The following is a 12,096-nucleotide window of genomic DNA, read 5'->3' as shown; positions in this document are numbered from 1 at the left end:
ACTTGTCTAGTTTGAGGGTTATAACATTTGTAGGCCTTTCGATCCTGTGCATATCCAACAAATACACATTTCTCTGCCTTAGGATCCAACTTCCGTCTTCTTTCATCAGGCACATGGACATAAGCTACGCATCCAAAGACTTTGAGATGTCCAATGTCTGGCCTGTAACCTGTAAACCGCATCTCTGGCGTGCTTCCATGAATGGCTGCTGTAGGTGTTTTGTTCAGGATATACACTGCAGTAGCACATGCTTCTGCCCAATAGTAATCTGGCATGCTCTTTTCATTGAGCATTGCCCTTGCTACTTCACATATAACTCGATTCTTTCTCTCAGCCACACCATTCTGCTGAGGTGTATACCTGCATGTCAACTGTCTTCTTATCCCATGCTTCTTCAAGAAATGCTCAAAAGCTTTTGAGGTGTATTCACCACCTCCATCTGTTCTCAAACATTTAATCCAACAGCCATATTGCTTTTCTACAAGAGCTTTGAAATCCATGAACTTTTCCAGCACTTCACTCTTCTCTCTCAGAAAGTATATCCATGTCATCCTGCTGAAATCATCTATAAATGTCACATAGTATAGACTGCCTTTGATAGATGGATTTTGTGCAGGGCCCCATACATCACTGTGTACTATCTCAAGTGGCATGTTACTCATATTTCCTTCTCTAGGAAACCTCAACCTTGCCTGCTTTCCAAACTGACAGGCTTCACAAACATGCATATGTCCATCATATTTGAATCTAGGCAATCCACTGACAATGCCTCTTGTTTGCATGTTCTTTAATCTCTGTATATTGACATGTCCAATCCTCTTGTGCCACATGTCAATGTCCTGCACAATCCCATTGCTCTTTGAAAACATGGCTGAGCTCAATTCTGGTATGCCTGCATCCAATTTGAACAACCTTCCTTCCTTATTGCCCTTGGCAATCAATCTACAGCCATGCTTAAAGTCTTCCACAAAACAGCCATTCTCATTGAATCTTACTTGTAGTCCCTGCTCAACCATTTGGCCTACTGATGCCAAATTCTTTGTAATGGATGGTACATATAGCACTTCTGACATATTCTTCACATTTCCATCATGCATCCTCAAACGCACACTGCCAACATGTGTTATAAGATGCTGAGTATCATCTCCTGTGACCACATAACCATTTGTATCCAATGGTTGCATCTTCTCAAACCACTCACCATGACATGTCATGTGGTTTGAGGCACCTGAATCCATATACCATGACTCATCTCCAGCATTCTGAGAATCCATTGTCCCCATAATGTGCTTCATTGCAAAAAGATGATTTGAACTCCCATCATTGTTACTAGTAGATGCATAATTTCCATGTTGTGGTCTTCCATTCCTGACATCATTCTGCTTTTTGTAACAATCTTTTGCCATATGTCCAAGTTTGCCACAATAGTGACATTCAATCCCATTCAAATTTTGTTGAGGACCTTGCCATTTACCACGAGCACCTGTTCCAACTCTCCCCCCCTATGGGATTGAAATCCACGACCTCCACGTGATCCAAATGATGACTGTGAGTTCTGAAAATTCTGATTTGATTGTGGTTGAGTAGACCTGTCATTCCAACCACAATCTCCACGGCCTCAAGGGGTAAATCTCCCCCTGCCTCGAAAGCCTCTAGATGAGTAAAAAGCCTGATTCCTTGCATGCTCATCATTGCTTGACGAGGATGCACCACCTGTGAGACTCATACCACCAAGTCCAAGCTTCAATTCTTCCACAATGAGCAATGACACAAGCTCATTAAAGTCTGGCATTCCTCCCAACCTTATGAGATGGAAGTGTCAAAAGATTTGTATTCTTTGCCTAAACCACACAATGTGAGAGCAACCAAATCATCATCATCCATTGGGGCATGGATTGATGACAAGGAATCTGCATAACCCTTGATTTCCTGAACATACTCATGTATACTCCTATTCCTTCGTGTTACACTGTGAATCTGTTGCTTTAGTTGAATCTTCCTTGCACCAGTGTCTGTCTCATACATTCGGCACAATATACCCCATGCTTCTTTCGGTGTATCTGCATCTTGGATGTGAATAAGCAAGCATCTGTTACACATATTGAAAAATAATGCAACACTTTCGAAGACCGCTCTACCCATTGCTTGTGAGCCAGTAACTGAGCATTATTTGGTTGAGGAGGTAGGAATGGCTCTGGGTCTTCATCCGATACAAGGCTCCACAATCCTTTGCCTTTCAAAAAACTCTTCATTCGAAACTTCCACACTTGGAAGTTAGTTCTGTCAAGCTTCTCTCCAACAATTTGTACTGGGCCATCTCCCATTTTGAATACCTGTGATGTACCCTGATGTAACACTCTTCCCGATGCTTTCCAAAGCTCCAAATGATTATGAACCAAGCTCAATATGTGCTATACATATGCATTCACACCACAAATGACTTCATGTTGCATAAGAACTTCATTTGTATCATCAAAATTGAAAAGGGGTAAAGTTGAATTTTCTGGTTTTTTCTCGCCAGTAATTTCTCGCCAGTAACCAGTCAAAGATTATGCTCTAAATCCTTCAAATATTGTCCAAATGTAATGATTCAACTTGCATTGACTTCCCAACACATTGCTCCAACATATCCTAGAAGGTTTGATCAAATTCTTCAAGGTGAATGAGAACCACCAATTTTTGTAGCTCCCTGGTTTGCCTTTTTCTGCATCTGTCAGGTACCACCTCTCACTAAAAGTGCTCTATCTCCTTCAAATCTTATCCAAATTCAAAACTTTTTGAATCAAAAGTTTAGCAACTCATAGGACTCTACTTGTACCAAAGGAATTAGGCCAATTTGATATAGACAAGGATTAATGCCTTGATTAATAATGCTCTGTTTCTGGACAGACTTTCTGCAAACCTGCAAACCTCTGCTAATTGAGTTCAATGAGCTCCAAATACATCAAATGAGCTGCCCCAAATGTTATCTTGCTCTCAATCACACTTTTGCTAAGTACTCCAAGCTTTAAAGCATCCAATGTGGTGTCCAAATGAGAGAATTAGACCATAATCTTTGCAAATTGTCCAAGAATCTGCTCCAGAATGCGCCGCCTGCTCCTGGGGCTCTAGGAGAGAGGGGTAATCACCAATGAGTTGATAGGTCTCTTAGCAATGACCTAATCTATCATGGGTATGAAGGGTTTAACTGAATTTTGCTTCAATCTTCCGCATTCGATCCTCCACCGGGCATATATTCTCTGTTTTTGTAGAGTCTAAAAAACCAGAATTTTTTCCTTCACAAATTGCGTGTAATGCATCAATTTTTCATGCAATGACTTGCCCCAAAGTTGCTAATACATGTGTTCATTCACAATACATGAGAGCCTCAGTGTTTGCTTTGCATTTGATCCAATACATTTGCCAAGACACACTCCTTCATAAGCTTTCCATTAAAGCTTCAAAACAGAAATTTTCTGCTTGCTTTTGCACCTTTAATCTTCTCTTACACTTGCTCTTGATACCTGCAATCCGCAGAGGGGGTCTTGCTACACTTACCAATGGTCCTTAGCTCTCAGATCTGATGCCGATGTGTGCTCCACAGCTTCTCCTTTGCTCCAAGCTCCAATGGCTTCCTTCACAGCTTTTTCTTCTTCTTCCCTCTTTTCTCACTCACTCTCACAACACAACTAACAAGCCTTAGGCTCTGATACCATGATAAAAAACAGAAGCAGGAGGGAGCACACATAAGAGAAGCAAACCCTAATCCATATCCATCAATCATAAAGAAGGAGAGAAGCCATAGTCTTCATCTCTCTCACACACACAAAGGAGAACACAACATAGTGTTATGTCCACACTACAAAGTAAACCTAATGTAATGTCCACACCACACATGACCAGCTGGACGCGGTCATAAACACACCACATGATATCTATCTACCATACTGTCACTCTGTCAGCACCCATGTGCTATCCTCCAGCTGTATACGAGCTTGACATTTCAACACTCCAACCAGTTCGACCTCTACCTTTTCCAAACTCGCGTAGGCAAGATCCACATCAAATACCACCAGTAAGCCCCCTAAACCTTAGGTTATCGAGAAAAATTAAGTAGACAACTTCGAGATTGAGGTGCACTTTTATGTTCCTGAATTAAATTTTTTTTTAAAAATGCACGCCTTTTATTAAAGCATTTGGTGTTGATCAGGGAAATTATTGTATGCTTCCTAACTTGCTCATACCTCTCAATGCAGGGTCTGAAATGAAAAATAAGTTGGAGCATACCTACTCGAGGTCCATAAATAAATCCTATAAAAAGAAAAGCATTGTATTCTCTATGTTAGGACAGAATGGTGAAGTGCTCCTTGAATCTTGATAGATTGAAACTATTCTGGTATATATGTGTGATATATAGCAAAGAGTAGATGCTATCTTACTCCTTAATATTCACCCTTTTAAGATGTCTTCTTATATTCTTCTTAAATATTGTTCTACGCTAAGCCTAGACTTAGTCTTACTCTAGTGGTATGTACCTTGTTAGGAGCTTTCAAAAGTGCACGAGGTACACTAACCTAAGACTACTGTGATGCACATTTTCACTTGGCTTTTTTAAATTAGGTATGTTGGTGCTTGTTAAATTGATATACAACATCCTCTTTAGATAAGAAAATCAATGCACATATTTTTGTCTTGATCCTATGCAATTTATAGAGATAAAATATGTGTGCACACGTCCGTTGAGAGAGAGAGAGAGAGAGAGAGAGAGAGAGAGAGAGAGAGAGAGAGAGAGAATTGATTTGGAATAAATTCAAGGCATAAAAAACATTTCTTTTTATTAGCGTTGATGTAGTGTTACAAATAGAACCTTTGTTTAGTTGTGATGATTGGCTACCTTCTTAAAAAATAACCTATCAAAAGTTCGAGAAAAGAAAGCACTCTCTTCACTCAAAACCACTAGAGAGAGAGAGAGAGAGAGAGAGAGAGAGAGAGAGAGAGAGAATCGGTTTGGAATAAATTGAAAGCATAAAAAATATTTATTTTTTTACAAATAGAAACTTGTTTTAATTGTGATTATTGGCTACCTTCTTAAAGCACTCTCTTCACTCGGAGAGAAGAAAGCACTCTCTTCACTCAAAACCACAAGACACAACTACCAAAAAAAAGAAAGAAAAAATCATTGCATAATAGACACATACCTTGTCTCACTTCCACATGGAGAAGAAATTTATATATGCATGGAGGTTTTGGATTTGAGAGCTTTCTTTGGTGAGATAGTATCGACCACCTCATCCTCATTCTCCATGGACAAATCATCTTCGGATTCACCCTCCGAAGTCTCATTTATCCGCTCCAATCCTTCCATGCTCTCCTTATGATCTTATTCCTCCTCATTTTTCTTATCCTTGTATTTTCTTGACTAAAAGAAGTCATTGAAAATAAAAAGTTTTAGAATTAGAAACAATGAGAAGAGATAGTTCAATATGACCAACATTGAAGCAAGAAAGTCCAACATGTCTTACCACGCTGTCGTATCCTTTGGAAATATTTGCTTCCATCTTTGCAATTCGATTTGGCATTTGACTCTCCCACTTTGCCATCTCCTCTTGAATATGGGCTTCCTCCCATTCCTCATATGGCATCTTTCCGTTAAAGGAGCTAAAGATCCATCTCTTCTTTGCACTTTTTTGTAGATCTCTAAGATGCTTGTCTCGGGCAAGTTTTATGTGGGTAGATAAGCTTTGACACCGCGCTTTGACTTGCCTATGAGACCTTGATCCAAAAGCCAATTCAGACTTTTGACTATCCTTTGGTCTTCCGACGGGTCTACGAGGGACATCAATGATGAGACCATGACATTTTTTGACATGATGGATAAGATCAACCCGTTTCTCCCATGCCCTATTCCATTTTGGACAAGCTTCATCCACACGACAATAACGAACAAGTGTCCCATCCCTTTCCCTATACTCCTCAAGAAAAAGTTGCTTAACCTACAATATGAATGTATATTATCCTCTCTCTCTCTCTCTCTCTCTCTCTCTCTCTCTCTCTCTATCTATCTATCTAAATATCACATCCTAATACACAAGGAAAAGTGTGTGTAATGGTGGCCGGACCTCAAAGAAGTAAAGCTATTGGATGTTATTGAGACTTACGTTTTCTGGAACCAACATCGGCCTCCTGCCAGAGGAAAGGTGCTCCATGCTCCCATGACTCTCCGTGGCCTCGAGTTTGCTCTGCTTGAGCTTATCCAAACGATTCACCTTCATACACAAGAGTAGATGGATTAGCGCGTAGACAAAAGAGTGGAAAACGCAAACAGAAAGGCAGCAAGGGTCGGTAAAGAAATGGATACCCTTTTTCGCTTGCTTGTAGAATCCTTGCTATTCATGTTTGCAACACAAGAGAGGATGGATTTGGAGCCAGAAGCCATCACCAAGCTACACACAGGGCGCAGAGAGAGAGAAAGGAGAGAGAATTTCAAAATGCTCGTGCAGAGAGAGAAAGGTTGCGCCCGTTTTTGAAAGCTAAAAAGGGAGGGAGGGACGGCCGACAGGGGAGCAAACCTGGCATTCAATGCACCGTAACTCAATCAACGAGCCACTTGATCAACTGCTCAAAGTGATCGGGCTCCCTCCACCCTCAATCCCCTCAAGAGTCCAGCGTGTCATTTAGAGCTGAGGGGGTGCATGATCCTCCCTTGCCTAAATCCTGCAGAATGATGACAAGGGCTAGCAGGTCCGCCTTCTAATTGGAGTGTGCCCACGGAAGGCACTGGTGGCTCAACGTTACATAGGCTGAGAGGACCGTGAAGAAGAAGGAGTAGACATAGGCAGGCGTAGCTGTGGGGAGCAGCAAGATGGGCAACAAACCGAGTGCAGAGCCGTGGGCCAGCGAATGAGTGTTGTTGGCGATGATGGGTGAGGGCCTCCTGTGGTGGCCCTGCACTGCATCTGCCTGTTGGCCTCCCTTATTACGCCCCGGTGCTGAAATCCAAAGAAGGGAGTGTTTGCATGTCCATAGTTGTCTATGGCCCAGTGAAATGGCCCGCCGGTGCTGAGATCCGCAAGCAGATACGCGACACTGTGGCGACAGCAACAGAAAGCATGGCGACACAAAAGAGGACACACATCACTCAGCCCAAATTTACTTGATAGCCCGAATTTACTAGTTGAGAGCATATCTTGCTTAACTTCTTATGCTTAACTTCTGAATTCTTCACACTTTACATACCTAACTTTACATACCTACTACAATTGGTCATTAATACATACCCATCTCACTTTTGGGGCTCTTACTTCAAAAAATATATTATTCCTTCTCATTTATTGGCGTCATCCATCGTCCGCCGTCCTACACCCAAATTTACCAACTTTCCCGAATTTACCAATTTTCTCGAATTTACAAGATGCCGATCGACGGCCCATATGCCATGATTTGACTTTTTCTCTCTCTCCACCCTTGATCCCCTCAAGAGTTGAGCATGTCATTTAGAGCTGAGGGTGCACTTCTATGTTCCTGAATTAAAAATTTTAAAAAAATGCACGCCTTTTATTAAAGCATTTGGTGTTGATCATGAAAATTATTGTATGCTTTCTAACTTGCTCATACCTCTCAATGCAGGGTCTAAAATGAAAAATAAGCTGGAGCATACCTACTCGAGGTCCATAAATAAATCCTATAAAAAGAAAAATATTGTATTCTCTATGTTAGGACAGAATGGTGAAGTGCTCCTTGAATCTTGATAGATTGAAACTATTCTGGTATATATGTGAGATATATAGCAAAAAGTAGATGCTATATATCGAATATTATGAAAAGCTAAATTGTTTCCAATTTTGCACCTATATTACTCTTCTCCTTTTCCTTCTTAAATCTTCTTCTATCCAAGTATAGATGATATTTTTATATTTATTTTCCAAGGATAGAAATATATATTATTAGAAAGACCTTTAGGCTTGGGTAAGACGAGACTTTGTATGCTCTAAATCATTTAGTATATTAAAAATATAGATTTTCATTTCACTTACACTATTATTAAAAGTTTTTTAATAATAGTGTAAGACGAGACTTTGTATACTCTAAATCATTTAGTATATTAAAAATATAGATTTTCATTTCACTTACACTATTATTAAAAGTTTTTTAAAAGAATGTTATTATTTAATATTATATTATGGAAGAAGTCACCACACTACAAAATGGTGGTGTTCCTAGAGTGATATTATTTAATATCATATTATATAAGAAGTCACCACACTACAAAATGGTGGTTTTTTTAAAGGATGATATTTTTTAATATTATATTATATAACAAGTCACCACACTACAGAATGACGGTGGATATCTAAAATCCAATGGCTAAAGATACTCCCTAATCTTGTTTGACCATGCTCTAGATGCATGCTTTAAGCCATACCAGGCTTTATGTAACTCACACACACAAAATCTAGGTGTATATCACTCTCATAACCCAGTGGTTGCATCATGTATACTTCTTTGTACAAGAAAGAATTATTTAGATCCATTTGATGTAAAGATAAACCCTTTTTTACAGACACAGTAATGACATCTCTCATGGTTTCCATTTTTGCAACTGGTTTAAATGTCTCCTTATAGTTAATGTAATAGGTCTATGCATAACCCTTGGAAACCAATCTTGTTTGCTAACTCATCCATCTAAGTTATCCATGACCTTATAAATCTACTTATACCTAATTTCCTTAGGCAAAATCACTAACTCCCATGTTATATTTATATTTAATGATGCCACCTCCTCATTCATGGCATCTTTCCATTTTTTTATTTCTAAGTGCCAATTTAAAACAAGTGGGTTTCGACAATTTCTCTATTGCTTTAGTCATATAAAAATAATGATGGGATATATATACATAATATCTCAGTCTCTCTACGGGAGTATTTAACCTTGTACACTTCGTACACCTAGATCACTACCAGGCGCTACATATTCATTAGGATGACATAGCAACACCATTTTAACAACCTAGTTATGGGTGTTGCTATGTGACACTTCCTAATAAAAAATCCATCTTTTAAAGAGGTTTAGCAACATAGTTGGGTGGTTGCAAGATGAGGGTGCCCAGTTTTGTCCACTCAGGCACCCTGTAAATAGTAAAAAAACAGGCATTTGTGTACCTTTAGTGGCTAATCTCTCCTAGTAAATGAAGGAATTTCGTTTCAAGTTCTTTTGTTGGAACATCATATTCAAAGTTAGAAATATAGTTGCATAATTTGATTAAGCATTAGATAGTCAAAAGTCCTCATTTTCTTAGGTACAAAGTCAATGTATACACCCTGTCCCAAATTTGAACTGATTCCATAAAATGCTAATATCTTTTACATATAAACTCATATGAGATTCCCACTTTGTACCTTAGATCTTCACATAATATGGAGCTTAACTTGATTTTTCGAGAAAATTTTAAGATATTTGTCTATTTTCTTTAAATATTTCAAGGTCTTTAAAGTGTTATAATATACGCCACTTTTTGTACCCACAATAGCTACCACTTAAAATCCTCAATCTTGTAGATCAAAAGAGTGAGTAGATACTGAGACATTAGTAGAATGTGGTGGTTAGTAAAAATTGCAAATCCAATGGTTGGATTTTTAATGATCTCTTTTTCAAAATTCTTCCAGACTATCAGAAGGCCTGTAAATATTAATAATCTAATTAGTAAAATTACATTTTTGATGTGAATCATCTAAAACCTATAGGGACTAGTGTACTTGTAATGGTGCATCTATGGAAAAATAAATTGGATCACTCTAAGTATGGAAAGATCATTTGTTTATCATTTCATCATATTTTTGATTAATTTTGATTAATTAGACTAATTTATATTAATTTAAGTTATATTGGGTTAATTTAAGAGCAAGTGTATTTTCTATTATTTGCTTGATCTCATTTTAAGTACCTTGCCCCCCATAATTTGCTCTCCAAGCATTGTCCCAGTCCAGCATAAACTGGATAAAACTGGACACCCTGATCTTGCAACAACCCCAGTTATGGGTGTTAGTATGTGACACTCCTAGTGACACTTTTGGATTTAAAAAACATCTTTTAAAGAGGTTTTTTTGCATGCAAACCCACAAATCTGTAGGTGGGCAAGTCCATAAGTTAACAAGGTTACGTTGGAAAGCCTGCAAGTTTGTAAGCTACTTGTTAGTCCGGTTGACCAACTATCTACCACTCCACGAGTCTTCAAGCCCACAAGTCCTCAATCTCACAAGTTTACTTGCCCACAAGCTCAAAAGTTTGTAAGCTAAAACGTTCATAAGCCTCTAAATGTGTAATCCCACATGCCTACATGTAAATAAGCTAGCAAGCCCATAGGTCTGTAACTTTGCATGCTTGCTTGTCTGCAAGCCCATAAGTAAGCAAGCCTACAAGAAAGCAAGTTTCCACTTTCACACTTGCTTTCTTTTCCCCAAGTGAGTAATCCAGTAAGCCAGTGCGATGCCCATAGTTGCCAATGTCAATGCAATGTACATAGCTATCAATGTTATGATCATAGTTAATAATATGTGCAACATCAGGTATGTCTAGCTGACATGCTACACCATATGTAGCAACCAATATAGGTGTACGGCTTGACGTGAAAGACCTTAGATCATACTCTCTTACCCCTCAATTCTTTAAATCCTACCATAACAAACGATAAACATGTGTGAGGTAGAGATGACTGATGGATCGATGACAAAGAAGGATCGCTCTTACTGAGGATCTAGTCTAAGAAGAGCCGTCTACCTCCCCTCGGGGGGTGCACTACTAAGAAACCCTATGTATCATGTGCGCTCAAAGTGTATTTAAAAAACCCCATACCTGTGAATTTTTCATGAATAAAATGGCCCCTTTTTCTTTAAGGACTTACGGTTTTTTTTCTTCAAATTTGATAAAAAAACCCTTCTTTAAATGTATTTCTCTAGATTTGCCTTAAGATTTTAAATAAAAAAACCACTTCATTTAAACTCAGGTGGTACACTTACATATTTCTAGGTGAACCCCCCGAGTACCTCCCATACATATTAAATAAATTCCACTATGGGCTTGGGGGGTCACTCATAAATATGTAAGTGTAGCATGTGGATTCAACAGACGGGATTTTTAAAATCCCTTTTTTACACATTTTACATAAAGAAGGGTACCATTAAAGGGGGTATTTGCAGGTTGAATAGAAAAATATTATGTGTTATTTGTGAAAAATTCACATGTAAGGGATTTTTAAAATATGCCTTGAATGCACGTGATACTGAGGGTTTAGTTATAGTGAACTCTCTGAGACTATGGGAAAGGAGGCATGGCCAAAATTTGGCATTTTACTGACCAAATATGGCCTCAACTCCAATATGGAAGAAAGTTTGAGGACATGATTGTTCGAGAGAATCGGTGCCCCTAATGAGGATACTCTCTTTCCTCGCGCCTAGCCACTAGCAAAAAGGCTAGGGACCGAGACAACCGAGATCACAATTATAGCCAAGTAGTATATACCAATAAACAGCCAAGGTAAGCTCACAAGCTCACGAACATTATATGCCATGTTATTAGCAAAGAACTTGCACTTTGATGTAACTCAACTAGATCTCATAAAAAGCACCTCCTCTTTGACAATCCTAAGCTCAATCTTCCTCCTAAAAGAAAAAAGCTAGAGATGACCTGTAACCCCTTAAACACCTTACCCCTCCAAGTGCCCATCAAGGATCGGTCTTTTAGCCAAGAGAAACCACAACGGATGACACAAGAAGAAAAAATCCCATTTATTCAACCCACTCAAGGAATGATTTATTAATTAATCATCTCTTCGATCCCATACATATATTCAAAAATGCCAGGGGTATCATTTGGGAACATTTAATTGGAGATAAAGATAAGGATGCTTTGGATGAGTTAAAGGTTGTTGAAAAGATGGAAGCTTTATGGGCTCGTTGTTGAATCATGCAAAGTAGTCCTTCCCCCAGCATGTTTATGTTAACCAAGAGAAAGGAGAAAAGAGTAAAGAAGATTATTGCATCCTTTCGCATACTAATGAGACACACATGTAATGTTTTAAGGCTGCATTTTCTCGAAATAATAAGCTAAGTGGACTAAGGTCT

The sequence above is a fragment of the Cibotium barometz genome, chromosome 9, assembly GCF_041138505.1.
Source record: "Cibotium barometz isolate CiBa-2024 chromosome 9, ASM4113850v1, whole genome shotgun sequence".
In the NCBI taxonomy this organism is placed as follows: domain Eukaryota; kingdom Viridiplantae; phylum Streptophyta; class Polypodiopsida; order Cyatheales; family Cibotiaceae; genus Cibotium; species Cibotium barometz.
The sequence above is the reverse complement of the archived record's forward strand: the minus strand, read 5'-3'. Positions refer to the sequence as shown.